The sequence below is a fragment of the Tupaia chinensis genome, unplaced genomic scaffold, assembly GCF_000334495.1.
Source record: "Tupaia chinensis unplaced genomic scaffold, TupChi_1.0 Scaffold143681_1, whole genome shotgun sequence".
Lineage (NCBI taxonomy): Eukaryota > Metazoa > Chordata > Mammalia > Scandentia > Tupaiidae > Tupaia > Tupaia belangeri.
This window is the reverse complement of record NW_006203529.1, coordinates 234724-261126: the sequence shown is the minus strand read 5'-3', so window position 1 is coordinate 261126 and position 26403 is coordinate 234724. Positions and strand designations below refer to the sequence as shown.

At 39.0% G+C, this 26403-nt stretch overlaps 2 pseudogenes; one reads left to right on the top strand and one right to left on the bottom strand.

The window, feature by feature from the left end:
* Positions 1–9652: 9652 nt before the first annotated feature.
* On the top strand, positions 9653–18948 carry LOC102493640 (olfactory receptor 148-like; annotated as a pseudogene).
* A 4662-nt stretch (positions 18949–23610) lies between these two features.
* LOC102493233 (putative olfactory receptor 10D4) lies at positions 23611–24511 on the bottom strand (annotated as a pseudogene).
* Positions 24512–26403: the final 1892 nt, after the last annotated feature.

Here is a 26403-nt window from a genome sequence, read left to right as displayed (position 1 = left end):
AAAAAAAAAACTAGCTATGAAAAATATGAATGCATTTCATTTATATTTATGCATACCTTGTTTAAGCATTGTAGATAATTTCATTCTTTTCATAGAAAATATTAATTAATGAGTCTATTAATCTAACTTCTAAAAGAAAAACATATGATTCATTTTGTTAGTCAAAATATATTTGTTGGGCTTCTTAATGCCAGGGAGTGTTCCAGACATGGCATTAGACAATACACAAGACAGACAAAAATCCTTTCTACCTAGACCTTACATTGTAAGGGCAAGAAATAATAAAAAATCATAAGCAAATAAGTAAAGAAGAAAATATCTGGCAGTAAAACCGTGTAAAGACAACAAAATAGTATAATAGCAATAATAGCAATAAATAAATAGTGGCTACTTTAGATTAGGTACCTTTACTCAAAGGAATAGCCTGATGACTTAGTGTTGCTAGGTATTCCCCAAGATGATTTCTTGTCTTCCTTCTCATACTAATGGGAACCCCATGTTTGGCTGTTTATGACCATTCAGAATAGGGACATTCCCAACTTCCCTTAAAGCTGGTAGGACTTTCTGACTATGTCTGGCCCATGGGATACAAGAAATGATATGTGTAATGCAAATAAATTAAATGAAGAAAAGAGTATGGCCTCCCCTTCATGTTAGCCTCATCCTGATCACTTGAGAATGCAGGTGTATTCAGAGTTATCCTGGACCCGAGAACTAGGAAAATAACACATGATAATGGAGAAGCAACAGGTCAGAGGATCCTGAATCCCTGAGGTCCTTAGGAGCAGAGACCTTGTTATCAGTCCAGACTTTTGTACGAGAGAATACATCTCTTCATGGTTTATAAAGCTCTTTGGGCTCCATGCCACACAACCCTTATCCTACACCTGGTTATGGTCAATAAAAACAAGCAGACTTTTAAGGAATGATCTTTTGAATGTGAAAAACTTGTTTGCATAAAACAGAAAGGGATATTTGTGTGCTATGAACATAGTGTCCAATTGATTCCAGCACTCAAAACCACCTGCTTTCTTTTCTCATTATTCTATTTTTAAGATCTCGGAGTTTAAGGCTCCTGTTCTGTTTGCTTTCTCACCTCTGATTTTCCCATTGCAGTTCCTCTAAACTTCCTATTGTTATCATACATGAGCACTTTAAGTAAATAGATGCTCAAAATGCATAAAATTATTTGATTAATTAATAAATACATGTAAATGCTGGTCATCTGATTAATTAATAAATACATATAAATGCTGGTCATTGTGTTTATCTTCTCTTAGGCCTTGTGATTGTTATCCACTGTAGATCTTCTAAGGTACATTTTGAGATTAAGCAACAAATGCTTACACATGTACACAAGTCACTCAGTTGGAAGTGCACTTGCATATTCATAGTTATTGAAGCATTATTCACAACAGCTAAGGCATGGAGTCAATCTAAGTGTCCAATATCTGATGACTGAATTATAAAAAAGCGGTAGATGTACACTATGGAATATTAGTCAACCGTATAAAACAGTGAGATTCTGTCTTGATACAAAGTAAATGAATCTCAAAGATTTAATGCTACATTATGAAAGACAAGCACTCATATATACCAAATGTCTTCACTTTGTGGCAGAAGTGGAAAGATTTGAACACAAAAGTAGGGAGGGTTACTATAGGTACAAGAGATTGCTTGGTCTTGGAAACAAACATTTGACAGACAAAGGAATAAATGTAAATGGGGCAAATGGGTTATGAAGTAGCAAACCACAGCAGAAAAACATGGGACATTGCCAACTTTTTACATATACCTCAAAATAAGTAATAAAAACAAAAAAGATAGTAGAGCCAAAATCGAAGGTACGCAGCATAGTATAATGTTCTTTGAAAATGATAAATATGATAATGTTCTTGATTTGATAATCTCACACTGCATATTGCTAGGAAAAACCATATTGTTCCCCACAAAGATGTACAACAATTAAATGTAAATAAGAAATTATGAAAAATAAAATAAAAAACAAATAAAAAGCCAAAACTAAAAATTTTACCTTAAAATTATGAATAAAAGGTGGAGGGACCAGCAATTAGTGTAATGGCTATGTCTCTGAACTCCCATGAAGCCGACCACAGTTCGAGTCCTGGATCCAGTGTCTTAAACTCACTCCGGGCGTGTGTGTGTGCATGCCCAAGATCCTGAGAGGAGAATGGAGAAGGGATTGTGGTGTGGCCATCCGCCCTGGGGGATGATTTCTCGCTTTCTATCTCTCTGTCTCTCTCTGTCTTTCTGGCGAGTGCACACGCTCTGTAGCAAAAAACTCTCAAAAAAATAATAATAAAATAAAGAAAAGGTGGGAAAAAATAAGGAAGGGAAAAGGAAGATCCTAAAATTAAGAAATCTATGTTCCATCCTATTTTAAGAAATAAAAATATCATAAGGTCATGTAGTATGTCAGGAAGCTGATAAGCATTATCTTAGTTAATCCTCACAATTATCCTATGAAATTCTATTCCAATTTCTTTTTATGAAAGTTTTTGCCATAGGTACCTGCTTTGTCAAAAGAGATATACAGAGAGAGAGCGAGAAGGAAAATGAGAAATCGCTATCCAAGTATGTGGCCATGTTGTCATCCTTTCTGCTCCAGTCTCCTTTCAGGAATTTGGGCATACACTCACAGAGACCAAGAGTGATTTTTAAGTCACCTAGTCTGGGACTTGAACAGTGGTCAGCCATGTGGGAGTCCAACACCTTAACCATGCTACATGTGGCCCTGTAACTCCTTTTTACAAAACATACTATAAAGGTTCAGAGAGAACCATTACCTTGCTCAAGGACATGCAGCTAACCAGGAACAGGTTTGTTCTTCACACCTGGAACCCTCTGGCTCCAAAGTGAATTTCCTATTTATCACATCATTGTTTCACCCACAGCCATAAGAGGTGAGGGAACAGGTAGAAACAAGACAAATGACAGATTTGACAGACCACTTCCCTGAGAACAACAGGGGTGAGTGGGATAGCCACCCGAAATAGAAAAATACAAAAGTCAGGAGAGATCCACAAGTTCTTCTATTACAAATTTCTTTCCAGATTATCTCGATTGCCATGTCCTATTTTCTAAACTCTCTCAACATCTGGCATAATTACTCCCTGTGCTCAGAGGGCTTCTGCTCCCTCAGTCTCAGGATAATTCATGGATGAAGCTCCGGAGGGACTATGAGACAAAGACACCACAAAGGTAGGAGATATTTTTACTTCTGCCAACTGAGGAAATCGCTCTAGATGATAGGGAACCATCAGATATACAGCAACCTCTTTCTGTGTAATTCTGAATGACAAAGAAGACTGCTTGAGGGCCACAGCTAGAAAAATCCAGGCTCAGTCCCCTGGTACATAGGGAAGGAAGGTTGGCATGGAGATCCCCAAACTCTAGAGAAGAAACTGAAGATAAAAGGGGAAAATCGCTTGTTTTTCTGAGTTGAATCAAACATGACTTTTTGTCCATGTAAGTGCTTCAGATTCTCCCCACCTGTGTCGATTTTTACTTTTTACCCTCACTCCATGGAGCTGGGAAGCAGCGCGGTAGAAGAAATCACCATGAGGTGCTTCCTTCCCATTTGCTGTAATAACCAGGGCCTGTTCCTCCATTCACACTCTCATAAGCATGAAGAAATGCATTTCTGTATTCTGTTTGCATTCCTAACTAATTCATTTAGCATCTGCCATGTTTCAAGCACCACGCACACCAGTTGAGATTAAAACTTCGTTGGCTAGGGGTCAGCAGGTGGCGTGATAGCTGAGGCACTGAACTCCCACATGACTGACCAGGGCTTGAGAATCACATAAGGTTCATGTGCATGCATGCCCAAAATTCTGAGGAGAGAATGGAGAAGAAGGGATTGTGGCACGGCCATCCTCTCTACAGAGTGATTTCTCCCTTTCTCTCTCTCTGACTCCAGTGAGTGCACAAGCCCTATGACAAAAATAAAGCTATTTTTCATTTTCTATATGTAGAAAATCTATTCGTATGACATTGGGAAAGTGATAATCTTTTTGAAACCCAGATATATAAAAGACATCCTCCTGGTTCTCCTCCTAATTATCTGAGGAACATATGAATGCACTTCAAAAAGTAAAAAAAAAAGTTTTGGACACATAAAGGATGAATTTTTTTGGTGCAAAAATTTTCTGAAAACCATTCATGGTTTTGTCATCATATGTATTGTATTTTTTATAAAATTCTTAAAGACCCTAATATAGACTTCATAAATGGCTCCATTTTCTTCTCTTTTTCTCAAGATAAAATATTTCTCAAGGTTTGGCTACCAGACTTATTTTTTCTTTGGTTTTATCCAGTCTACTCTAGAGATCTCATTTTATTTTAAGACATAGACTATCATCTTTATGCAGGTAACTTCACTAATGCTTTAGATGAATCTTTCTATAGTAACTGTAATAATAATGAAGAATTATAACACTTCTGCTGTGTATCAAGATATTTCATGAACATCATCATATTTCACCTTTATAGCAATTCTGTGAGGTAAATATTATTTCAGTTCATTAAAAAGACATGTTAAGTGGGTACCCATGATACAGCAAGCATACTTAGAGTATCCCTCATTTTCAAGGAACATTTTACAGTGGTGGATGCCAAAATACAGATTTGTGGGGTACAAACCAGGGGCATATAACTAAAGAGATTATACAGTGGTATGGCAGAGATTTTTCTGTTTTACCCTAATTGACCTGTCTTAATTATTATTAGTTAATATTTGTAATATTTCAAAAGTATCCTGGTAGGAATGATACATTTTAACTTACTTCAGTAAGTTACTTAACCTAGTTAAAATTACTGGTAACTAGGAAAACTTTCTACTTCTTTAAAGATGAGAACTTGAGGGAACCAGCAGTTAGCGTAATGGCTATGTCGCTGGACTCCCATGTAGTCGACAGCGGTTCGTGTCCCAGACCTGGTGGCTTAAAACTCACGCCGGGCGCGTGTGCGTGCGTGCCCAAGATCCCGAGAGGAGAATGGAGGAGAAGGGATTGTGGCGTGACCATCCCCCCTGGGGGATGATTTCTCGCTTTCTGTCTCTATGTCTCTCTATGTCTGTCTGGCAAGCGCACGCGCCCTATAGTGCAAATCTCTCAAAAAAGATGAGAACTTGAGATACAGAGATCATAAATTACTTGCTCATAGTCACATGACCAATAATCAGACCTTGAACTTGGGAGCTTGGACCTCTGATCCAAGTTCTTTTAAACAAGCCGTGATTTCAGTCAAACCTCCTAGGAAAACTGTGTCTATTTCTCCTACAGGTGCAGCCCCCAATTGCTGTCTGAGTTACGGTTCTCAGTTTCATGTGTCTTTGATGCCTATGAACCTGGCAAGTTGCTGGTCTAGAAATCGTAAGGAGCTTGAGTGTTTACGATTTAAATATATATATATATATATTTACAATTTAAATATATATATATTTCTTTAAATATATATATATATATTTAAAGTTATAAAACTAATTTTTAAAAATCACAACAAATAACATCTCAATCTAAAATGATTTTATTTTCATGAGATATTTCTTATGGATTTTCTTAACTTTCAATTTTTGCAGAAAACTGATCTTACAGAAAATGATGTTTATATTGCTTTAGAATCAACATGACATATTACAGAGAACTTGGATCAGAGTCCAAAGACTCAAGTTCAAGTTCTGATTTTTGGTAGTATGTCTATGAGCAAGTAATTTACAATCTCTGTACTGCAAGTTCTCATTTTTAAAGAAGTAGAAAGTGCTCTTAGCACCAGTAACATTAATTAAGTAAATAAATAGTTAACTAATTTAAAGTTTATCATTCCTACTAAGAATGATAAACAATGTGACTCAGGCTTTGCCCTATGTGTCTGATATTTTGTATTATTAGTATGACTCCTATTTATTGTGTTTTTAATGGTTGGGGAGAGTGCCAGGCATGGTGCATCAGGCACCAGGCAAATTGTTCACCATCTATTAAATTACATGTTATTTTTGCACCTAATCAATATTCATAGGAGACCTTCTTTGGGTCCCAGGAGTGTTTTCTAACTAGTAACCAAAGCTGTGAGTTGTTTAGTGTGAGCTCTGCTCGGGCTCACAGAGTCAGGGCACACCACTGTGCTTACCCTTGCACAGAGGACAGAAGTAGAGAACTGAGCTGGGAACCTGCAATGTGTCAGATGCTACAAACTACAAAATCCTGCTTAATCTCAAGATCAGTCCTTAGAGTGTAATACTATCCTTATTTTAGATATAAATCAACTGAAGCCAACAAAAAAGTCACAAAATGAGTAAGACCATAGACTTAAAACTGAAATCTGGTGCCTAAAAAATCTTATCTTTGAGGCTGGCAGTGGTGGCTTGCTTTCCAACTCCCTGTCTCTCTCCCTCTGTCTCTTTTTGATGAAATTAAAATAATAATAATAATTTTAAAATTAAATTTAAGAAACCCTTATCTTTCCTCATTATTTTCCCCAGTTGTCTCCTCTCTTCCTGCCAATAATAGGATCTTCCATCTCTCACAGGTTTATCTCATGAATATAATCATATGTAATCAGTAAAGCTATTCTGTGAGGTCAGTATCATCTCTGTTAATTAAAACAAACATGTAGTGGGTATCCCCCTGCACCATCCCAATTGTAAGAACCTTTCACACTTTGATATTTTTCCCTTCACTTGATCTTGACTTCATATACCTCTTTTTTCTTTTTCTATTTTAATTTACTGCAGATCACTTGCACTCACCAGAGAGAGACAGAGAGAGAGAGGGAAGGTGAGAAGTTACCCCCTAGGGAGATGGCTATCCCAGTCTCTTCTGCTCCATTCTCCTCTCAAGATTTGGACACTTTTCAAGCCACCAGGTCCAAGACTGGAACCGCACAGTCAGCCATGTAGAGCCACCAGGTCCAAGACTGGAACTGCAGTCAGCCATGTAAGCTCCAGCTGCCTTAACCACCACACGCCCAACTTTTACTATTTATTGCCTACAATTTCATAATTTAAAAGCCGTGCATTGCACTCCATTTTTTCTGTGCCATTGTACTGAAAACATGTTCCTGGGAATATGCTTAACTCCCGACAAAGTACTTTTCTGCTTGTTCTCTCTATTTTTAAGCCTAAATTAAATTTTTCAGAAACCTTCCAGGATTCCTGTGTTCAGAGATTACTGGCCCAGACCCTGGGGCCACCTAGGGGCCATGCACATTTTTGTCAGCCACTTGAACAGAAAGCAGGTGACTTCATGTCCAGAGACCCACCATGGGAAGCAGACAAAAGAAGTCTGGAAATATAAATAAAGGATACTGGCTTACTTCCATAAACCCAAAATAAATCAAAGAACCCTGTGCAACAGACTCAGTAGTATAAGTCAATAACAAACTAAATAAATAAATTTTGTTGATATATTGTGATAATGCTGTGCTATATTTAATTATCACATGCACTGAGATACATTCTGTAATTCCAGTATTTATTACTGCATTAATAATTCTTTTATTTCAGGTATTTTTACACTAATTAATTTTTGCTATAGAACATTTCATTAATCATGACTTTCTCCTTTTCTTTCCCTTCAGGGAGTCCTGTTGTCCTTCTTTAATTCTTTACCCCATCTGCAATTTATTTTTTTTTCCTCCAGGAAGAGGCAATTATGAGATACCAGCAATTTTGAAGATATTCAACTCATCTTCTCTCCTAGCTCAGGAATTACATATTCTAGGGGCATTTAAAAATTTTCTAAATTCCCTTCAGTGAACTCTCAAGCCAAAGCCAGCCTCACTGTGTAATCATTGCTTTCTGAAGTTAATAGAAAAACTTTATAATAGTCAAAGAACAAAAAAAGTTATATCAGACTATCAAAAATTTGATTTAAATAATCACACTCATGAGTGCTCCTACTTGTTTAATCCTAGAGATACAGTGATAACTCTAGAAACTTTCAGAACATATCCATAATGAACTTCAATTTTCTATTCATTCATCAAATAGTCAAGTCTCAGCTATTCACAGGCACTGCATTAACAGCTGCAAATTTAGTGAAAAATTAAGGTCTTTAAGAGATCTTACAGTCTAGTAGAACACAAACTTCATTTCATACATTTATTGTGTAGATATATGGATAGATATATGTCAACCTATCTTACCAATGTAATCTTCCAGTTTTTATGGAAGATAAAATGAACACTAGTAACTATTAATTATAAAAGAGTATCAGTGAAATTGACCATGAATTATAATTATAAATCAGAACATTAATAATTAAATAATTTCTATATACTTTAGATATACAGAAAGGCATTATAAAAGTAGAAACTGAAAGTGAAAACATTATATCTTCCTGGAAAATTCTTTTTTTTGGGAGAGATTTTTGTTATAGGGCACGTGCGCTCACCAGAAAGACAGAGAGAGACAGAGAGACAGAAAGTAAGAAATCATCCCCCAGGGGGTATGGCCACACTGCAATACCTTCTCCTCCATTCTCCTCTTGGGATCTTGAGCATGCACACACATGCACCAATAAGATGGTATTACACAGTTAAAAATCTGCTCAGAGAATAGGCCTCATGTTAAGATTTCTTACCACAGAAAAATAAATATAAAATTTATTTGAAAGCACACAAAATAGTTGCAGAACTAAAATTATTTAGCTTAATTTTTAAGAATTCAAAAATTTCAGGGGACCAGCAATTAGTGTAGTGGCTATGGTGCTGGACTCCCACGTAGTCGACAGAGGTTCACATCCTGGACCACCAGGTGGCTTAAAACTCATGCCGGGCATGTGTGCGTGCATGTCCAAGATCCAGAGAGGAGAATGGAGGAGAAGGGATTGTGGCGTGGCCATCCCCCCATGGGGGGTGATTTCTCGCTTTTTGTCTCTCTGTATCTCTCTGTCTGTCTGGTGAGCGCACACACCCTATAGCAAAAACCTCTCCAAAAAAAAAAAGAATTCAAAAATTTCAATTGTTAGGAAACACTAAAGATATGTTCCATATCTTTATCTTTATATATGACGTGAGCCTAAGGAAAACTTCAATCCACATTATTCACTTTAGCCGCTAAGTTTTGATAGTAAAAACTCCATGGTAATAAGCAAATTTGTTACTGTTAGCTTCTTTAGAGGCAAATGAACATTGTTAAACAAGAAAATGCTCAAACTAAGGAATATATCCAACTAGAGTGATATTACTACAACCCAAATCCTAACGTTTGCTATATATCACAATCCATTGATCTAATTAGAAGTGTGGGAGACCAAGTAAATCTATGAAGAATATTTAGGATATTTGACCACATCTTTGAATAACTGCAAAAAACTACAAAAAGGAATCAGGAGAATCAGACTTCAAGGTAGTAGAATGTAATTAAATTATATGCACTCATTCAGTATTAAAATTTATGTTCTCAGAACCCATCCAATTATTCGATATGTTAATATTTCATCTTGCTTTGTATTTCTATTCATGATAGCATATATCTTGAGATATGAAAAATTACGTGTGTTTTACTACCCTAAATGTCTTTAATGAATTTCTAATTATTAATTTCACCATCATCTTTATGTTTAAACAAAGACTGGTGACTATGAATGGACTCGTATTATGTCTATTACACTCAGCCTCTGAATTCGAATTTAAATGTCTGCTGTGAAAACATGAGGGATCACACACAGCTGACCAAGTTCATTCTCCTGGGAATACCTGAGACAGAGGGACTGGAGACTGTGCTCTTTGTCATCTTCTTCTTCATCTATGCTTTCACCCTGCTTGGAAATTTGCTCATCCTAAGAGCAATCATTTCTTTCTCTACTCTTCACACCCCCATGTATTTCTTCTTGGGGCTCCTACCCATTTTCGACATACCATTCCCATCTGTCACCTGTCCCAAGATGCTATTCTATCTCCCCAGCCAGAGCTGAGACATTCCAAGATGCTATTCTATCTCCCCAGCCAGAGCCGAGCCATTTCCTACAAGGGCTGTGATGCACAGCTTTTCTTCTATCACTTCCTGGGTTCTACCAAAGGTTGCCTTTACTCTGTGATGGCTATGATAAATTTGTGGCCATCTGTCACCCCCTGAGATATATATTCACCATGAAACCTGGAGTCTGTGTTGGTTTGGTCATGGAGCCTGGTTGGTGGGTTGTCTTCATGACACCACCCTGACCAGCTTTCCCTTTCAGTTAACTTACTGTGGTTCCAACCAGGTCAACTACTTCTCCTCTTACCCCTGGCTTGTACTGACAGCTCCCTGACCCTGAGAGTGGGTTCAATCAATGTGGGCTTTCTAGCTTTAGTGCTTTTGCTTAGTGTTTGTGTTTCCTACACCTGCATTGGAATTGCCATTTTGAGAATCTGTTCAGTTGAAGGCAGAAAGAAAGCTTTCTCCACCTGCAGTGCCCACTTCACTTCCATCCTCTGTGTCTACGGACCTGTGATCATCATCTATCTGCAACCCACACCCAACCCCCTGCTTGGGACCAGAGTGCAAAGACTAAATAATATTGTCTCCTTCATGCTTAACTCATTAATCTATTCCTTATAGAACAAAGAAGTGAAAAGATCCATGGAAAGGATGCTCCAAAATGTATGTTCTATTCAAGAATAAGTTATGAATTTTATAAGGGAGTTTAGAACTTTATATGTCCAAACATCATCTTCACATTTTCTCTTCCCAAATAAATAAACATATAATGGAAATGACCCCTTTAAAGCCATTAAATTTTATTTGCCTAGTAAGATTTTCTATGTATATTTGCCTCTATAATACCTGAGACCCTAAACATGACTTATAATATTCTCTATTTCTTAATTCTGGGTCAGGAAACTAGTGGGTATAACTAGCAGCTAGAGACACATTTCTTAGGCTTATAATAGGGAGCCTATTTTGCTTGGTAGAAGATAGAGAGGATCTGTGGCAGCCCAAGAAGCGCTCTTCAATTGGTCAAACCAACTTCCATTTTATGGTGCTTTGCTCCATGTATAATGTATTTCCCTATCTACCTGTATGCATTTCAGTTCCTCCATTATGCTAAGAAAACTATTGACTATATTTATATGGCATGCTTTGTCTTCTGGACATTCGTGAGAAGTTCATGTATAAAATCTTATATAAGCTTTACATCACCCCAGAGAGTTTGCATCTTGTCAAAGAGCTTTAAGGCTTAGAGACTTCAAGCAATAATAGATCTGAGGTTGCACATGAAGTAGCAAACCAGGCCTCAAACTCAGATCCAGTTAATACCAAAGCCCCTGCTCTTAGTCTCTCCACCAGTTGGCTGACCTAAATGAAATGCTTGGCAGTTAAGTCATCCAAATTACTTCTTTACAGAGCTCTTTACACACACAAAAAAAGGCATTCAACAAATAACTAGTAAAATGAGAACTGACATAGGTCCTGTTTATGTATTAATTGTCCCTTAATTTCCATGTACTCAGGGCCATAGTCCCCCTCTGTAGATGGTGGAACTGAGACATGACAGTAAGTATCTAGCCTTGTATGTCACGTCAGGGTATGGTCAAGGCATGTCTAGACCTGAGCATTTGAACTCTACTGTGCCATAGATTTCAAACTGCACCATGCCATCAATATCCCAAATTACTCCTTATTGTTCAAGCAGCAGGAAGCTTCCCCATCCGCTGTTGTTGAAGAGAAGATAGCCTAATCACAGGGTGCAATGAGCATGCTCATTTTGTTTTCCCATCAAGTTGTGTTTTCTTACTTGGCCTCCAAGAAGACTAGAATTGATCACTTCTTCTTGGTTCAAATCATAAAGAAACAAGGAATTATGTTTCTTGGGGAATCATAGATATACCAGATCTTGGTTTTCATGACATTTAATTTTTGTATTTCACTTTTACTCTCAAAATTTTTATGCTATTTAAAACCACTGAACAAAACAAAAAGATGTGAAAATTTTCAAATAAAATTAATTGCATCCCTTAGAAAAATCTTTTAGCAAAAAGAAAAAAAAAGAGAAGCCAATTCAAGTATGTACAAATGGTTTAGTGATGCATAAAGATTTCTTCCCTCCTTTCCCCATCTCGATGGGAAAAAGCTCAAGATTTCACAGAATTTTATTGCTGCATTTTGGGGATATCAGACAGACTGGCTCCAAACAATAGCAATAGTAGTGTGTTATTGTGCTAATTATAGATATTGGTAGAAGAACTCAGATGTCATGGTAACTGGTAAATGCTGGGTAGTGTTTATGTATCATCATACTGATACTTGCTGAATAAATTTTTTTAATTAAATTTTCCAGAGGGCATCTGCATTTACCAGAGAGAGACAGAGACAGATAAATTAGCCCTGAGGGATTGATTTCTCTCATCCTCTCTCTCTCCTTTCTCTCTCTCTTTCTCCCAATGGAATATTACTTAGACATGAAGAGGAAGTCCTGACACCTGTTGTAACATGGTTGAGAATTGAGGACATTATGATAATTAAGCCAGCTGGAAAAATACAAATATTGTGAAAATCTACTTGTATAAGGTATCTTATAACAAAGACAGAGAGAGGGAGAGGAAAATAGAGAAAGCACCCCACATGGGGAATGGTCACCCTATAATACAGTCTCCTCCATTTCTCCTTCCTTTCAGAAGTTTGGGCATACACGCTCATATGCCTGGCACATTTTTCAACTTGCTAAGTCTGGGACTCATACCACGCCAGTCAGCTATGTAGGATTCAACTCCCTTAACCACCAAGCCACAGGCTGTCCCATGAATTTATTTTCTAAACAACAATCAGTTCCATAAATGTAGGATCATGTTTTCATTGTTCATTGTTATATTCTTAAGACAGCTAGAGGCATACTAAGCTTCCAATGTAGATTTGTTGAATGAGTGAAAAAAAATACTACATAGCTATTTAAACTAAGATGTAATCACATATTTATTCACATAGAAAGAGGAACATGGGGCAACCCCATAGCCTAATTGCTAAGGGACTCTTATCATGGCTGACAATATTTCAAAACCTGGTCCCAGTGACTTAAAGGAAGAGTTAATGGAACCTCTGTGACCTGTCAAAGCGAGGCCCTTTACCACACCACATGGAGGTATGGAGGAGGAAGTAAATACATAATCACAGGGTGAGGAAGTATACTTAGCCTAAAAGCTAGGAATAATCCACTCTCTCCTTTTCAGGTATTAAAAGGACTTCTCAAACTATTAGTATGTAAGGGTATGCAACCTGCAGTATGAAGCAGTTATCTGCAAGCCTTGTTAATTACTCACTTGAGCAGGCTGACACATGCTTAGATGCCAGGGGTTCTGTGGAAACATCTGTGGAACATTGCCTAGGTCATGCAATGCTTGTTCTATATAATGTTATGGCTTACCCATCATCCTCTTTGACACATATTCAGGCAATGTTATGGCTTACCCATCATCCTCTTTGACACGTATTCAGGCAACCTTCCTCAGAGTTGCAGAGGAACAGCCTAAGTAATCTGGCTTGACCTATGACGCATAACAGGACCACACATGATAGTAAGAAGGTTGAAAAACATATACACTAAAGTCCTCGTCTCTAACTGTACAACTTCAACTGCATCCTTGAAAGCTTGCAAACAGTTCACTGTGCCTGGTAAAATGTATAAATAATGAAACTCAGCATGACTGAGCAGCACAGCTTGTCTGTGTTCACCTGCATCCCTCCTTCTGTGTCTTTCTTCCCTTCCTTTCTTTAACTCTCTCCTTCACAGGACCAAGCCCTGAGAGGAGACCCTGTCATCTAGAGGGATGTTACCTTGTGGGTGGACTCCAACAGACTGAAGCTAGAACCCATGATTAATTCCCAGAGCTCCTAGATCTCATGACTCGTGGGCTTCCCTAAACACTGGTGTGCATGTTTGAGTGAATCAAAGTGTCTGTGGCCCCACAGCTTTCTTGCTATAGGGTCTGAGTGGGTCCTTCCATGTGGTTCCATGGAGATTCTCATATGGTCTTATGGTAAAATCAGACATTGGGGGTCTTGTACCCTCCCTGCATGCTTGGTCCAGTGACAGATTTATAGCCAATTCCTCAAGATTTCACAGAATTTTATTGCTGCATTTTGGGGATATCAGACAGACTGGCTCCAAACAATAGCAATAGTAGTGTGTTATTGTGCTAATTATAGATATTGGTAGAAGAACTCAGATGTCATGGTAACTGGTAAATGCTGGGTAGTGTTTATGTATCATCATACTGATACTTGCTGAATAAATTTTTTTAATTAAATTTTCCAGAGGGCATCTGCATTTACCAGAGAGAGACAGAGACAGATAAATTAGCCCTGAGGGATTGATTTCTCTCATCCTCTCTCTCTCCTTTCTCTCTCTCTTTCTCCCAATGGAATATTACTTAGACATGAAGAGGAAGTCCTGACACCTGTTGTAACATGGTTGAGAATTGAGGACATTATGATAATTAAGCCAGCTGGAAAAATACAAATATTGTGAAAATCTACTTGTATAAGGTATCTTATAACAAAGACAGAGAGAGGGAGAGGAAAATAGAGAAAGCACCCCACATGGGGAATGGTCACCCTATAATACAGTCTCCTCCATTTCTCCTTCCTTTCAGAAGTTTGGGCATACACGCTCATATGCCTGGCACATTTTTCAACTTGCTAAGTCTGGGACTCATACCACGCCAGTCAGCTATGTAGGATTCAACTCCCTTAACCACCAAGCCACAGGCTGTCCCATGAATTTATTTTCTAAACAACAATCAGTTCCATAAATGTAGGATCATGTTTTCATTGTTCATTGTTATATTCTTAAGACAGCTAGAGGCATACTAAGCTTCCAATGTAGATTTGTTGAATGAGTGAAAAAAAATACTACATAGCTATTTAAACTAAGATGTAATCACATATTTATTCACATAGAAAGAGGAACATGGGGCAACCCCATAGCCTAATTGCTAAGGGACTCTTATCATGGCTGACAATATTTCAAAACCTGGTCCCAGTGACTTAAAGGAAGAGTTAATGGAACCTCTGTGACCTGTCAAAGCGAGGCCCTTTACCACACCACATGGAGGTATGGAGGAGGAAGTAAATACATAATCACAGGGTGAGGAAGTATACTTAGCCTAAAAGCTAGGAATAATCCACTCTCTCCTTTTCAGGTATTAAAAGGACTTCTCAAACTATTAGTATGTAAGGGTATGCAACCTGCAGTATGAAGCAGTTATCTGCAAGCCTTGTTAATTACTCACTTGAGCAGGCTGACACATGCTTAGATGCCAGGGGTTCTGTGGAAACATCTGTGGAACATTGCCTAGGTCATGCAATGCTTGTTCTATATAATGTTATGGCTTACCCATCATCCTCTTTGACACATATTCAGGCAACCTTCCTAGGAGTTGCAGAGGAACAGCATAAGTAATCTGGCTTGACCTATGACGCATAACAGGACCACACATGATAGTAAGAAGGTTGAAAAACATATACACTAAAGTCCTCATCTCTAACTGTACAACTTCAACTGCATCCTTGAAAGCTTGCAAACAGTTCACTGTGTCTGGTAAAATGTATAAATAATGAAACTCAGCATGACTGAGCAGCACAGCTTGTCTGTGTTCACCTGCATCCCTCCTTCTGTGTCTTTCTTCCCTTCCTTTCTTTAACTCTCTCCTTCACAGGACCAAGCCCTGAGAGGAGACCCTGTCATCTAGAGGGATGTTACCTTGTGGGTGGACTCCAACAGACTGAAGCTAGAACCCATGATTAATTCCCAGAGCTCCTAGATCTCATGACTCGTGGGCTTCCCTAAACACTGGTGTGCATGTTTGAGTGAATCAAAGTGTCTGTGGCCCCACAGCTTTCTTGCTATAGGGTCTGAGTGGGTCCTTCCATGTGGTTCCATGGAGATTCTCATATGGTCTTATGGTAAAATCAGACATTGGGGGTCTTGTACCCTCCCTGCATGCTTGGTCCAGTGACAGATTTATAGCCAATTCCTAGAGCCAAGAGACTCCTTAAAGTTCCTCTGGGAGCGAGGCCAGGCAGAAGCCCAGCTGCTTCTCTCTGGAGAGATTTCCTTTTCCTTGTCTTTGCTCACGTCTGTCACACAGAGAAGTGAACACAGCAAGTTCCATCACCACATCAAGCAAGAAGATGCCCCAACATGATGGGTGATTTGATTCCAGATTCCTGCAATCTATCGCTACTTTTCCTTTCACTCCATCTGAGCTTAAAATTTTTAGGAGAATTCTTTAAAAAGGAGAGACATGCTCCCTCGACTTGGAGTGACAAGGAGTTAATTTAAGATTAGAATACTTTGCCTCCCACAGGATGTAAAGGTTCTCAGCCAATTCTTACTTCAATTTACTTTTAGAAAAGTTCACCAGACAGGTTATTGTAGAGAAGACTTTGCCATAGAGCTGGTAAGACTTCTCACAGTTGTTTTATATCAATCACCTCTCAGCTGCCAATTTGAAGGCAGAGCCTTTTGGAAAGTTATATGTAGTTTTTCAGTCCACTCCTGAACTGGGAGTTCAGACACTATTTGAAATAGCCTTGAGGCTGCTTTGTTGACATTTGATCCCATAGGTTAATGATAAAATATATAGATTTTTAAATTGATGAAGAAACAGGTGTCTAGAATTGGTGTAGAACGCCAGCATACTGAGACCCATGCTCGTGGATAGGGCTATAAGGTGCACCATTATCTCTGTGGAGAGCCCAGGATCTCAATATGGGGAATCAGTTTTCTCCCAAGGGAACTGCTCATAGAAATTAACTTCGTTTTTTGCTAGCACAAGCAGACCATTTTGTTTCCTCTAGAACTATATCTAAAATGTTTTGAGAAATTGACTTATCATGCCCTTGGTACCATGAGAAGGATTCCCTTCAAATTGAAGATTGGGACAAAATTGGTATTTGCTTGCACAAAGAGCCTCACGCTCCTATCAAAATCCTCCATGTCTGCCATTTATGTCATAATACTATACTTCTGTTTGGAACTCCTCCCATTTCTCATTCCTAGAGTGCTTAGAACTTTTTGTTCATGGTCAGCTTAGTGCCTTCTAAACGATCTTTCCAAATTATTAGAATCTTGAACTGTTTTTCTGATAAACATGTAAAGTCCTACATATGAAGTTAGATTTCCTAGGCTAGGCAAAAGAATAAGAAAGGCTTTGACAAGCCTACAATAATTCTTAAAATAGCAAACAAAATACATTTCTTATCTAATTAATCAGAGGTAACAACTATCTCCAAAGACAAATTTATAAAGAAAGAGAAATAAGATAGAAAGCAAACAGTAAGAAAAGAGATATGGAAAGAAAGATATGGGTATGAAGATGTATTTGTAGTTAAAAAAGGTGAAAAGGAAAGAGAACCCTTCAATACTGAAGGAGTTTTGTATGGTAAAATTTTTGTCCTAAAGTAAGATGGCTGGATTTTTCCAGAATAAAAAAAGTAAAAGGGGACAAATAATCAAAGAATAAAGCATGCCACAAAAGGTCTGAGGGGGAATTGTAATGAATTAGAAAGATTTCATGAAAAGATGTATATATGACAGATGGTATCTGAGGTGGCCATAAAACAATGGGCCATGCTATTCAGTGCTGAAACACAGTCTAATATATCTAATTTAAAGTTTGTTGATAAGACAAACACTCTCCATATTTTTTCAACAAAAAAAGGGGGAATCTAGGGTTCGCCGCTCATGCTGCCAAATTGCTTTCTTTAATCATATTTATGTTGAATCATCTAAATCTGACTTTTGATTCAAAATTACATCAATGGAGTACTACTTAGCAACACAAAAATGACAAAAAAGTCTCCAAACAAAAGTTGTGGTTTTTTTGTTTGTTTTTGTTTTTGTTTTTAATGCCACCAGATCCAACCTGGCAAGGTCCAGCTCCTCTAATAACCTGGGGAAGAGGGTTTCTCTCTGTGCGTACAGGTCTGGTTTAGATTCCCTCTTGGTGAGTATGACCTGGACACTATGACCTGGCATCAGATGTTGAGAATAAGAGACAGAAGAGGCCAACTGAAGTTAACATCAGGACTTGGAGACATCAAGGCCTTGTCCAATCATGTCCAAAAAGTTCTGAGAGAGATGAAAAAGGAACCGTCCCTTGGTAATCTGTTTCTTGCCATGTGTGCAAAACTTACTGTAAACTCTATGATACTTTGTTGCATCCTGACATACCTGTTCCAATCCCTTCCACCATCTACTGCCTTAAACAATGTTTATTTGGCGATATACTTCTGTTAATTATTCTATTAATCACTTGTTGCTGTATTCATGTGCTGTCCTTATGCGTCTCATGGTGTTCCCCCCTTTCTTCTAGACAGGAGTCACACTGGCTTTTAAAACAAGAAAGGGGGATATGTGAGGATATGCAGCCTGGTAGTATGAAATGGCAGTTATCTGTATGCCTTGTTAATTACTCACTTGAGCTGGCTGACACATGCCTTAGATGCCAGGGGTTCTGTGGAATCATCTGTGGAACACAGGAAATGTCCTGACCCTGGCTAGGTCATGCAATTCCTGTTCTATATAATGTTAATGGCTTATATATTTCCTCTTTGATGCATACTCAGACAGCCTTCCTAGGAGTTGCAGAGGAACAGCATAAGTAATCTAGCTTGACCTATGCTGCATAATAGGCTCACACATGATAGTAAGAGGATTAAAAAACATTCACACTGAAGTCCTTATCTCTAACTGTAGAACTTCAACTGCATCCTTGAAAGCTTGCAAACAGTTCATTGTGCCTGTTGAAATGTATAAATAAAGAAGCTCAGCATGACAGCAGCATAGCTTGTCTGTGTTCACCTGCATCTCTGCTTCTGCGTCTTTCTTCCCTTTCTTTCTTTAACTCTCTCCTTCACAGGAACAAGCCCTGAGGGCACATGTCAACAGTATTACCATTCAGAGAGATGTTGCATTTAAGCTTTTTGATGGACATCGAAACTAGTAGGAATTGACAATTTCTTAAAAATTTCAGTCCATCACAAATTCATAATTTTGGAAGATGCACTTAAAAATATATTGTTAAAAAATTAAATTAAGGGGACCTGGTGGTTAAGATGGCTGGATTCTACATAGCCAACTGTGCAGTTCAAGTCCTGGACCCAGTGCCTTGAGAAACATATTGAATGTGCGTGCATGTGTGTCCAGAATCCTGAAAGGAGGGAGCGAGGGACGAGAAAGGATTGCAGCATGACCATGCCCCATGGGGGTGTGCTTTCTCGTTTTCTTCTCTGTTTTTCTCTTCAGCAAGCACATGAACCCTCTGCCAAATTTTAAAATAAATTAATTAATAAATTAAAAGGGCAAACAAAGGACCAGAAGGTGGCCGACTGCATAACCCTCTGCCAAATTTTAAAATAAATTAATTAGTAAATTAAAAGGGCAAACAAAGGACCAGAATGTGGCCGACTGCATGGTTCCAGTCCTAGCAGCAGCTGGGAAATGATGCCGGGCCAGTGTGCCCAAGATCCAGAGAGAAGATGGAGGTGAAGGGATGGTGGTGTGGCCATTCTCCATGACGGGGCCATTTCTTACTTCCTCTCTCTCTCTCTCTCTCTCCCTGGTAAGTGCATGTTCCCTATAGCAAAAACTGAAAGGAAAAGAAAGAGCAATCACAATATGCTCCTCTGGAGGGTGCTTTCTCTCTCTCTCCATCGCTGTTTCTCTCTGGCAAGCACACACCCTCTGGCAACTCAAAAAAAGGACCATGAGTAAAATAATGGGGATACAGAACTATAGCATGCCCTATTTTAAATATATAATCATATTCAAGTAAAAGTAAAGACATCTAAAAGTCAAAATCTGAATGAGCACTTTATTCCCTTTCTCAGCCAGGGCTCTGATGACTGGCATTGGCAAAAAGATTAAAATCTAACAGGACTTCACATGACATTTTACTTAAAGTCCCATGTTCACTCATACGCACATACTGTTTTTCCACTTTATTCCCCAAAAGTTTATTTCATGAGTAGCAGAGATACAGAGAGAGACAAACAGAAAGACAATACTCTCAGCAGGGTCCAGATGCTACTATCAATTCCCAGCCTCGACTGCCAGTCCCAGACCACAGGTACACGTGTACTCAGAGAGGTCTCCAGATACAAACCCCAAAGCTTTAGGCTTTTACCATAGGGCACCCACACTTGCTGGAGAGAGACAGAAAAGAAAACAACTAGAAATCACCCTCCAGAAAGGATGTCCCTGCCACAATTCCTTCTCCTCTAGTATCTATCGTCTTTGGATTTGGGGCACACACACACACACACACACACACACACACACACACACACACATCCACACATACCCGGCATGAGTTTTCAAGCGGCCCAGTCTGGGACTTGAACCACAGTCAGCAATGTGGGAGTGCAGTACGTTAACCACTATGAGACCTGCTAGCCTGCTCACATACCATCTTTCAAATCTTACCTCTCAGCAAGAAAACAAGTAACTTTTTTTTTTTTTTTTGAGAGCTAGAGAGAGATTTTTGCTATAGGGTGTGTGCGCTTGCCAGAAAGACAGAGCGATTTGAAAGAGAGAAACCACTCCCCAAGGGGGTTGGCCACACTGCAATCCCTTCTCCATTTTCCTCTCAGGATTTGGGCATGCACGCACCCCAAGCAGCGGGGTCCAAGACTCAAACCGCATTCGACCGTATTGGGAATCCAGCACCTTAACCACCATGCCACCTGATGGCCCCAACAAGTAACATTATTGAAGAAGGAACAAAGAACTTAAATGCATGTTTCTCCAAAAAAGATATACAAATGGAAAAGGAGCCTACGAAAAGATGTTCAGCCTCACTAATCATTAGGGATGTGCAAATCAAAGCTACAATAAGTCATCACCTATATATATTATAATGGCTACTGTTTTAGAAAAGATACAGGACTGTATGAAAATAAGTGGAATGGGTTTGTTGGGTTGTTGATAAGGTTGTGACATATTTTTCTATTTTTATGCAAGAATGAATCATGGTTCTTCTGCCAATCCGAAATACCATAGCATAGTAAAGATAGTTGGTAACAATTCAATATATATCTCAAAGTAAACAGAAGAGTGGATTTCAAATGTGCACATCTCAAAATAATGGTAAATACAGATGGTTTATTGCCCTGATTTAACCATTACACATTGTATGCATGTTTCAAATCCGTATGCCACAAATATGTACAACCAGTATATAAAATTAGAAATAACAAGAAAATAACAAACAGAAAATAAAAAAGTGTTTGCAATGATGTGGTGAAATCAGAAACATTTGGCAATATTAGTGGAATGTAAAGTGGATAGTCAATATGAAAAATGATACTGTCATTACTAAAAAATCTAGAAATGGAGTTACCATATGATCCAGAAATGTAATTTCTGGGTAAATGTATCTAAAAGAATTGAAATAGGGACCAGCAGATGGCATAGTGGTTGCATCACTGTACTCCTACATAGTTGGCCATGGTTCAAGTCCCAGACCAGGTGGCTTAAAACTCACACTGGGCATGTGTGCATGCACGCCCAAAATCCTGAGAGGAGAATCAAGGAGAAGGTATTGCTGTGTGGCCACCTCCGCCCCCCAGAGGGGGTGAATACTCTCTTTTTATCTCTGTGTCTCTCTGGCAAGTGCACACACTCTATAGCAAAAATCTCAAAATAACAAAAAGAATTGAAATAGTGAAAGCAGCTCACATGTCCACGGCTATGATGGATAGACTAAGTTTGGTGAATACACACAATGGGATATTATTCAGACATAAAAAGAAAGTTCTGATAACTGTCGTAGCATGGTCGAGACTTGAGGACATGATGATAAATAAGCCAGTGGGGAAAATATGAACCTTGCAGAAATCTACTTATATGCTGTGTCTTGAAGAGCCACATTCAGAGAGGAACAAGAAGTAAAATTATGGTTGCCCAGGATGAGGGATCTGGGGGGAGGCTGGGGCTGTGTTTAATGGTGTAGAGTTTCTGTTCTTCAAGATGAAAAGGCTCTGGAACTGAAATGAAGAGGAAGCATGTGTGTTCTCATAACTCTTTGAAGTATTTTAAGAACTAGCATAAGAATCAGTGCACTGTCCGCTAAGTGACTCCATCCACTACATTTCACTATAAAATTAGGGAATTATAAAATCAGACACCTTTGTTTTTTTTGAAATAGGGACCAGCAGATGGCATAGTGGTTGCATCACTGTACTCCTACATAGTTGGCCATGGTTCAAGTCCCAGACCAGGTGGCTTAAAACTCACACTGGGCATGTGTGCATGCACGCCCAAAATCCTGAGAGGAGAATCAAGGAGAAGGTATTGCTGTGTGGCCACCTCCGCCCCCCAGAGGGGGTGAATACTCTCTTTTTATCTCTGTGTCTCTCTGGCAAGTGCACACACTCTATAGCAAAAATCTCAAAATAACAAAAAGAATTGAAATAGTGAAAGCAGCTCACATGTCCACGGCTATGATGGATAGACTAAGTTTGGTGAATACACACAATGGGATATTATTCAGACATAAAAAGAAAGTTCTGATAACTGTCGTAGCATGGTCGAGACTTGAGGACATGATGATAAATAAGCCAGTGGGGAAAATATGAACCTTGCAGAAATCTACTTATATGCTGTGTCTTGAAGAGCCACATTCAGAGAGGAACAAGAAGTAAAATTATGGTTGCCCAGGATGAGGGATCTGGGGGGAGGCTGGGGCTGTGTTTAATGGTGTAGAGTTTCTGTTCTTCAAGATGAAAAGGCTCTGGAACTGAAATGAAGAGGAAGCATGTGTGTTCTCATAACTCTTTGAAGTATTTTAAGAACTAGCATAAGAATCAGTGCACTGTCCGCTAAGTGACTCCATCCACTACATTTCACTATAAAATTAGGGAATTATAAAATCAGACACCTTTGGTTTTTTGTTTGTTTGTTTTTGTTTTTTTTTTGTTTTTTTGAGAGGTTTTTGCTAAAGGGTACGTGTTTGCGTGCCAGAGAGACAGAGAGACAGAAAGCGAGAAATCACCCCCAAGGGGAGATGGCCACACTGCAATCCCTTCTCCTCTATTTTTCACTCGGGATCTTGGCCATGCACACACACATGCCCGACGTGAGTTTAAGCCACTGGGTCTGGGACTTGAACTGCTGTTGATTACATGAGAGTCTAGAGAGAAAGCCAAAATGCAAACTGCTGGTTCCCAGATATCTTCCTTTTTTAAAACACTTTATTTTTAACAGTTAAGTGTAGATTGACTCAAGAATAATTTCATTTCTGCATGCCTTGGAAGCTACACAAGAGAATTTGTCCTCATAAATGGAGAACCAGGCCCTACTGGAGTGGCAGAGGGAATATAGGTCACTGCTTCATGAGGCCTGAGCCACATGGGAGGACCAGGTTTGACTCTGAGGGAACCTGAATAGGCCTGGTGTGATGGCCTTGCCTGTACAGCTGGCTAACCAGGAGCCTGGGGCAGAAAAATCAGGACTTGGTGAGACCATCTCAAAATAACTGTCTCTTTCTTGCTCTTATTAGAAGAAAGAATGAAGAAATGGAAAATAATTGACCTACAAAGCTTTAGATTTATTTTTGTTTTTGTTTTGTTTTGTTTTTCGTTTATTTTCAACAGTAAAGCATCTCTTAGCAAATATGTCTCAGGGCTGACTTTACATCCTGATTCCTCAGGCTGTAGATAAGGGGGTTAAACATGGGGTTTATAAGATTATTGAAGATCTGAATTATGGCACCAAATAAAGGGCTGGGATTGGGCTGTAGGTAGATGATGATCACATAAACACAAAGAATTGCAGTGAGGTGGGCACTGCAGGTTGAGAAAGCCCGATGTCTGCCCTCTGCTGAGTGGATTTTTGATATGGAGATCCCGATGCAAGTATAGGATACAAAGATGAGAAACAAGCAAATGACTGACAAAAGACCAACGTTTGTAAAACCTACCCTCTGGGCTAGAGATGTGTCCTCGCAGGCTAGAGATAACACCGCAGGTATATCACAGAAATAATAGGCCACCTCGTTAGACCCACAGTAGGGTAACTGGAAGGTGAGGGAGGTTAGCATAACAGCATGAACAAGGCCACCCACCCACGTGCCTGTGGCCAAAACAGAGCAGACCCTGGGATTTCATGATGACCGTGTACCTCAGGGGACGACAAATGGCTACATAGCGGTCCAAGGCCATCACTGTGTACAGGAAGCCCTCAGTGCAGCCCAGGAAATGGTAGAAGAAGAGCTGGGCAGCACAGCCCTGGAAAGAGATCCTTTGACTCTGTCCTGAAAGGTATGAAAGCATCTTGGGAGCAGTCGTTGAAGAGAAAGCCAGGTCAAAGATGGAGAGGTTTCCTAAGAAAAAATACATGGGAGTGTGAAGCCGTGAGGAGGAGAGAATTGCTGTGAGGATGAGCACATTTCCCAGGAGGGTGCAAGAATATATCAACGAGAACAGAAATAAAAGCATCTTCTCCAGGCCCTCCGACTCAGGGATTCCCAGCAGGATGAATTCTATCTCAGTTGTGCAATTTCTCATTTTTATGGGATAATCAGCTCTTGAGTGTCTGGGAAAAGAAATATTTAGTTAAGTTTTTTTTATGTATATACGTTAGTCATGTTTAGATCAATAAAATGGAGAAGCAGCCAAATATCTAACCAAGTATTTTGAGTGGTGCTCCCTGACAGAGCCACCATGCTCTTCCTGTCTGCCCTGTTCTGAGCTTTTCTGTAGTGCAGCCTGACTGTGGATGCCCCCAGCACAGCCTCACCAACATGCCTCACACGATCACCTCCTATTGATCATTCTTCACATTCACTGATACAACACATCAATACCAAGTAGAATTTTATGAGTATAAAGGAACAAATATAAATTCCATGACTTTATAACCAACAAGGTCTCATCCAAATTTTTATATTTATCTGAGACAATGTGGTTATATTAAACCCAAAAAGACATTTATGATCATGTCAGCCACATAAAGATATAGCCTTTTCTTCACATTGTTTCCTTGGGTATGAGGGACAACCATTGGAATCCAGCCAAAAGAAGGGTCTTAGATGTTTCTTGATGAACAAAAAAATAAAATATTATCTTTATCCATGAAGGCATCTGTATATAGTATACTTGAGAAACTGGCAGCTCCTATTTCAGTCCAAAAGGTACAATTTTATAACTATATCCAAGTTAAACAACACCCTAATTTGTGATGTAGAAAATCTGGGTTACAGATAATAAGACTGTTACAAGTTTTTTTATTTTGAAAAATTATGACACATTTTTCTACTTATTTAATCCACTCTAAGACACCTAGATCTTTAAATTATAGATGGATTCATGGACTCCATCACCTGAACCTCTATGAATTATCTATCTATTGTCTATATATCTATCTCGCTGTCATCTATTTTCCCCTGGAGGTTGTGGAAGGAGTGGGAGAGTGAAAGACCAAGATAAAAAGTGAAGGACAAAATTTGAGCACTTACACTGCAAACAGGGAGCATGACTGGCCAGGGTGTCTGTGTGGTGTTTTCTTTCCTTCCACAACAGAAGCAAGGAGGACTCTCCCTCCCTGCCTAACTCCCTGTCAGCTTTTTGTCTGCAAAAAGATGGCCCGAATCCTCCTTTACAGTCACTGTTAGATAAAATATCTCAAATCTAAATGTGCTTCAGTTTCCTTACAGTCAATTCCCGCGTGACTCCAGGAACTGCTACTCTCCAAACATAGGAGATTTTAAATAACCTTGGTCTTCCTTTGGGTGTTAATCCCCCAAGTCAAGGTCCTTATGAACAAGGGAGCAATTAACTACTTCAAATCACTGAAACTTAGAGAGAAGTGAAGGAGAAAGAGAGAGAGTGAGCACCTGATAAAGTAATTTTTACTAATGTTCATCAGAATATCAATAATTTTGAAAAATTCCTTTGACTCATATAGTGCACAAATTTATAAAATCCCTTTTATACTTTTTCATATGGGTGTGTTGTTTTATGAATAATCTCTTCATTTCTTTACCACATATTACCAGTAGTATTGACAAAGTACAGACAACAGTAACTCAGACAATTAAAGAAACTGATGAAAAGCAATCTCTGGAAAGGCAGGTATCAGGGACGCTCCAGGGATCTTAGGTATAAGAGGCTGAAGCTCAGTCTCAGGGCTCTGCCACCAGGTGATTCGGTCTCAGCTGCCTTGGTTTCTGTGACCCTAGCTAAGAGTAAAATCAAATTTTCTTGTCTGATTGAATGACACCCCCATGACTACGGTGCAGAATACAATGGAATGGATGTGGGCAGTCATCTCAAAGGACCGACTTGATAGGAGAAAGGGGGAAGGAGTATGCTGAGAAGACAAAAATAATGTCAGCTCTCACTGGAGTGTTGTCTTATACTACGGGGTGCCTATGACAGCTTCAGTGTTAAATTCCTTG